This window comes from Ovis aries, chromosome 11, assembly GCF_016772045.2.
Source record: "Ovis aries strain OAR_USU_Benz2616 breed Rambouillet chromosome 11, ARS-UI_Ramb_v3.0, whole genome shotgun sequence".
NCBI classification, from domain to species: domain Eukaryota; kingdom Metazoa; phylum Chordata; class Mammalia; order Artiodactyla; family Bovidae; genus Ovis; species Ovis aries.
The window spans coordinates 54,137,709-54,142,881 of NC_056064.1; the positions used below are offsets into that span (position 1 = coordinate 54,137,709).

General features: G+C 52.0%; 1 long non-coding RNA gene and 1 other non-coding gene across 3 annotated transcripts; both read left to right on the forward strand.

Moving 5' to 3' along the window:
* The first annotated feature begins 1,959 nt into the window (after positions 1 to 1,959).
* On the forward strand, positions 1,960 to 4,674 carry LOC105606290 (uncharacterized). Of its 2 annotated transcripts, XR_009595394.1 has the most exons (4): positions 1,960 to 2,281; positions 2,415 to 2,537; positions 3,892 to 4,149; positions 4,574 to 4,674. It is a non-coding gene; the product is annotated as an uncharacterized LOC105606290 (long non-coding RNA). The 2 variants fall into 2 exon arrangements; XR_001043719.3 differs by having other exon boundaries at positions 1,960 to 2,537.
* Positions 2,574 to 2,760, forward strand: LOC114117076 (small Cajal body-specific RNA 16). Its single transcript, XR_003590868.1, has one exon. It is a non-coding gene; the product is annotated as a small Cajal body-specific RNA 16 (non-coding RNA).
* Positions 4,675 to 5,173: the final 499 nt, after the last annotated feature.

A 5,173-nucleotide genomic window follows, 5' to 3' on the forward strand; every position in this document is an offset into this window, starting at 1 on the left:
CCAGGCATTTCTCCAGGAAAATTACCGGGCGCCCCCACCAGGAAAGCCACCAGGGAAAGAGCCACACTGAGCTCCTGATTGTCATCTGGCTTCTCCCTCCCTCTGGGCTCTCTCGTGTTCTTCCCCATCAGTTCTCATTTTCAGATTTTTTGCTTCTAGCCATCCTACTAGATATGAATGGCATCTCCTTGTGGTTTTGATGTGTATTCCCCTGATGTCTAAAGATGCTGACCATCTCTCTCTTTTTTTATTTTTTTAAACTATCTATTTACTTATTTTTGGCCGTGCTGGATCTTTGTCGTGTCACACGGGTTTCTCTAGTTGCAGCAAGCAGGGGATACTCTTCCTTGCGTGCACGGGCTTCTCATTGGGGCGGCTTCTCTTGTCGTGGAGCACGGGCCCCTGAGCACCGGGCTTCCTTAGTTGTGGCATAAGGGCTATGGCAGCCCACTCCAGTGCTGTTGCCTGGAGAATCCCAGGGACGGGGGAGCCTGGTGGGCTGCCGTCTATGGGGTCGCACAGAGTCGGACACGACTGAAGTGACACAGCAGCAAGGGCTCTAGAGTGCGGGCTCAGTAGTTGTGGCACATGAGCTTAGTTGCTCTGAGGCACATGGGATCTTCCTGGACCAGGGATTGAATCCATGTCCCCGGCATTGGCAGGTGGATTCCCAACCACTGGACCACCAGGGAAGCCCCAACGTTGACCATCTTTTCATGTGACCATCAGTTATTTGAATGTCTTCTTTGGAGACAAATTTGAATTATTTGTCCATTTTTTAATGGTCGGGTTTTTTTTTTTTGGTCTGTTTGTTGTTGGGTTTTAAAAAGTTTATCTTTTTAAAGGATGGGGAACACATGTACACCCGTGGCGGATTCAAAAAAAGAAAAAAAGGAAAATAAAAACTTTATCTGCATTAACTACTGGATTTCTGAAACATATTGCATCTACAAACAGAGATTTACTGATAAATGAAGGCTGGGACCTGCTGCAGCCTTTTTATGTCATATACAGAGAAATAGGGGCCCATGAGTTAAACTACACTCTAAGTAGCAAAACAGAGTCTGTCTGACGGCTTGCCTCACCTCCCGCCCCCCCCCCCCCCCCCCCCCCCCCCCCCCCCCCCCCCCGCCCCCTGGAGTGGGCAGCACGCAGGTGCGGGCTCTGTGAGGAACTACACGTGCAAAAACAAACCCTGTCCTTCAAGACTTGCAGGATGATGAGGCTGGCGGAGCTGGGAGTTGAGGGGGCAGGGTGAGAAGGTCCCTGTGATTGAGGAAGGGAGAGCGTGGTGGCAGACAAGGCTAGATTCTGAAGGATTTGAAAGCCAGTAAGTTGGGGGTTTTAGCCTGGAGACCCCCCCAAGTCACAAATTCAAGCACCCTCCTGGGACCGCAGGTGGTATAAATGTGAACAACCGGTGTAAAGCAGAAGGGAGTGGAGGGGGCCTGTGGCTAACCAGAATGCCGGCCCAGCCTAAAGGCAGATTCCAAGATTGCTGGTTACAGCATATTCGGAGTGACGTCAGTTTGGGGGGGTTCCAGGTAGGTTTAGGGGGGAGACACAGTGTCCTGAGGCCGATGGTCTGGGAAGAGGCTCCGGTTTGTCGAACCTGCCCAGTTGTGGGCACAGAGAGGGCCAATGGCTTCCTGGCTGATCAAACTTGGAAGAGTAATTCACCTTCTCTGCAGCATGGCTCTTTTCACCTGGAAAACAGGAGTGATCATTGTATCTATCCCCGGCCTCGGGATGCGGCTCCATTCCGGAAACCTAGCTGGCCTCCTGCTTCACTTGCTCTAGGGCCCTTCCCTCCAAGCTAGGGCGCTCCTCTCCAACATCTCGCGGCTGCGGCCCCTTTAAGGCGGCCATGGAGGACCCAGTTTCAGAGCTAAGGAGATCTTCTAGCTGCCGTCTCTGTGGTAAGCCGTCACTTACGGCCGGAAGTGCGTGTTCGGACCTGCTTTTGACTTTAGATTGGAAAGGCAAGGCCGCCACGTGTTCCGTGGTGTCAGAGTTGCTGTGCTCGCTCGCTCCCACCCGCTGGCCGAACCCCAAACCCGCAGAATGACGCTGATCTGCGGCGCCAGTTCCCGCCCTGGGGCGCTGACGAAGCTGCCGGCAACCGGACTTCAGGAATCATTCCCAGCATAGAAATGGGGTGTTGGACGGAAGAGGCCAAACTCAGGCACCAGGGTCGGGGTGAGGGGCTACAGTAGGAGGCGCTGCACCCCTTAGAAAAGTCTTGGATCCCAGGCTGGAAGGGCAGCAAGAGGTTTAGGGGGTGTGTAAACATCCATGAAACTTATTCCGGCCGTCGCCCCTGACCTCGGGCTTGGGGTAGCTCCTCCCGGCCGCCGCCCCTGACCTCAGACGTGGGGTTTATTCTCCTAGAGCACGTGGATCTCTTTCCCCAGGGTTTTATGAGAAGATGAGAGCTCTCTGGCCCCCGGCGGTTGGGTGAAGGCATTGCAATCTTTGCTACTCCTCTGCGGCGAGCCTAGAGCATATTCGGAGTGACGTCAGTTTGGGGGATCCAGGTAGGTCAAGGGTGGAGACGCAGGGTCCTGAGGCCAGTGGTCTGGGGAGAGGCTCCTGTGTTGTTGAACCTGCCCAGTTGTGGGTGCAACCTTGTACCAGGCAGCCCGACCCTGACCTAAAGTAAATTCCTAGGAGAACTTTTTCCTGGGTTTTGAATTTGCAGTAACAGGTGTGAACATTCTAGCAGCAGTTTGATGATCATGTATGATACTGCAAACAGAACGTTCATTGAAAGAAAAATACCTATGAACACTGTTCATACCTATGAACAGTGTTCATGTATGTTTGTTTTATTCAATACTTTATGATACTTTGGCCAGGCAGAGATGTTACAGACCTTTTTCTCAGGAAACTACAGCCTAGTTGGGGAAATAACCCTGAAGAGAGTATAATTCAAGCTGATATTAATGCTCTGAAGGAAAGCACAGTCTTACAAGAATGCGTGTCTCAAAGAACTTGATGGAGACTGGAAGGTTTTCCTGAGGATGAGACCCTGAGTGCGCTCTGAAGGATGTGTAGGAGTTTGGTGGGAAGGCCAGGGGGCAGCATGTGCAAAGGGCCAGTGGCCTAGCTAGTATTGGCTAGTGGAGGAACTGAAAAAAGGCCACTGTAGCCCAGAACATAAAGTGGAAAATGATGTGAAAAGAAGCTGAAAAGGTGGGGAAGGGACAGGCCACACAGGGCCTGCGGCTCATTTGAGGATTTGGAGCCTTGTCCTGAGGATTATAGGAGGTCAGTGTGGGTTTTAAACAAGATGATGTGCTAAAAGCTGTTATTTCAAAAGATCCCTGTGTACAGAGCAGCAGTCAAGCAGAACTCTCTGTGATGCTGGAAATGGCCTATATCTGTGCTGTTCAGTAGGGTGGCCACAATCCTGGAGTGAAATTTTGTTTTATTTATTTATTTTTTTGGCTGCACGGGGTCTTTGTTGTGGCGCCTGGGCTTGTTGGTCCGTGGCACGTGGGACTCTTCCTGGACCAAGGATCGAGGCCGTGTCCCCTGCACTGGCAGGTGAATTCTTAACCGCTGGAGCACCAGGGAAGTCCCTGAAATGTTCGTTTAAATGTAAATGGCCACGTGTGCCTAGCAGCTGCTGCGTGGAACAGTGCAGGTCTAGAAGTTACTGGAAGAGCAGTGCCACCCTTACTGGAATTGTGACACCTGAGCCCTTTCACTTCCTGGACAGAGGCCGAGACGAGTTCCACTTGGAGAGAATCCTCCTGTTGGTCTTTGCTGGGGATCTCACACAGTAACTACTAGTGGAACTGCTTTTCATTTTTATTTCCTTGGTGTGGTTCAGCCTGCTCCGTGAAGCATCATTCCTCCTTCTGTCTTTGCCTGTTTCGTTGTCAGCACACTGATGGAGAAGCGATCCTTCATCACGTTGAAGTACCTACAGCAGTCAAAGTGTTACATCTCTGCTTTGGAGGGAACGTCAAGAAAAGCGTGGTCCCTGGCCATCCGGGGTTTGGGGTGCAGAGAGGCAGACAGCAGGAAGTGCCGGACCCCAGCAAGACGAGTTTCCAGTGGGACCCGGCAGGATGTAACCCTGTGAGGAAGTGAAGGCCATTTCCAGCTGATGAAACATGACAGAAGGCGGGAAGCATGAAAGTGAGAGGACCGGGGAGCTGAAGAGTTGGGGCCAAATTGGGGGACTGCCCAGTGAGAGAGAACGGGAGGAGAATGAAGGGATAGGCAGGCTGGTATTGAGTTCTGGGGATTGTCAGAGGGCAGTTTACTGTGCCTGGTGTGGGCAGGTTTCTGAGGGCCCCTCGTGGTGGTGGGTGGATGCCCTGGTGTGCTTGGGGTGGTGGTGGGGGTTGTTGGGAAGTCACTGGGATGGAGCCCGTAGACTTGGAAGGAGAGGGGCGGCTGGGTCGCTGCAGGGTGGGCACCAGCCACATCATGTTCTGGGTGGAAGGTAGATTTTAGGTTTTGAAGGGTATTTTATCGTATTAAGACAGTTTTAAATTCTCTGAATGTTCAGACTTGCTGAAGATGAACGAAGAACTGATGTACTGTACTTTCTTTGCAGGTGAGTTCACTGGAGGAGGTGTGTGCTTGCCGAGTGAACACCTGCTGAGTTTGTTTCTGCCTGGTTCTCTGTGCCTGAAATATAGTGGTTGTGTTTTAGCATTTTCTGAGTTTGTCTGATTTCATTCTTATCTACATAATTTTTGAATGCTGACCTGCTTAAGATCCTGTTTTGTTTGAATATAAATGAAAGGAGTTGGACCCCAAGGAGACTTTTCATACACGTCACGGCTTCTGCGCTCATTGACCACCCGCTGAGTGTGTGCCCTTGGCCTCCAGGGGGCGCAGTGAGCAGCTCAGTTTCCGACGGAAGAGTAGCTCAAGGTCACACACCCTCTGGGCTGCTAGTGCCCTGGACCTGTGACTTAGTCCCTGAGCACCCCACTCTCACCCAGGCTTCTCAGTGAGCGAGGAACCCCCACCCTCAGCACACACCCAGGGCGCATACACATTGCAGGACCTGGGGGCTTGTGTTAACAGAGGTTGGGGGCTCTGCTGGGACTGGGTGGGGCCATACTTCCCAGCAGAGATTCTCCCAAGTCCCAGTGTCTTTGAATATTTCTCCCTCTGTTGATGTGGAGAAGGAACACCAGCCGGTGTT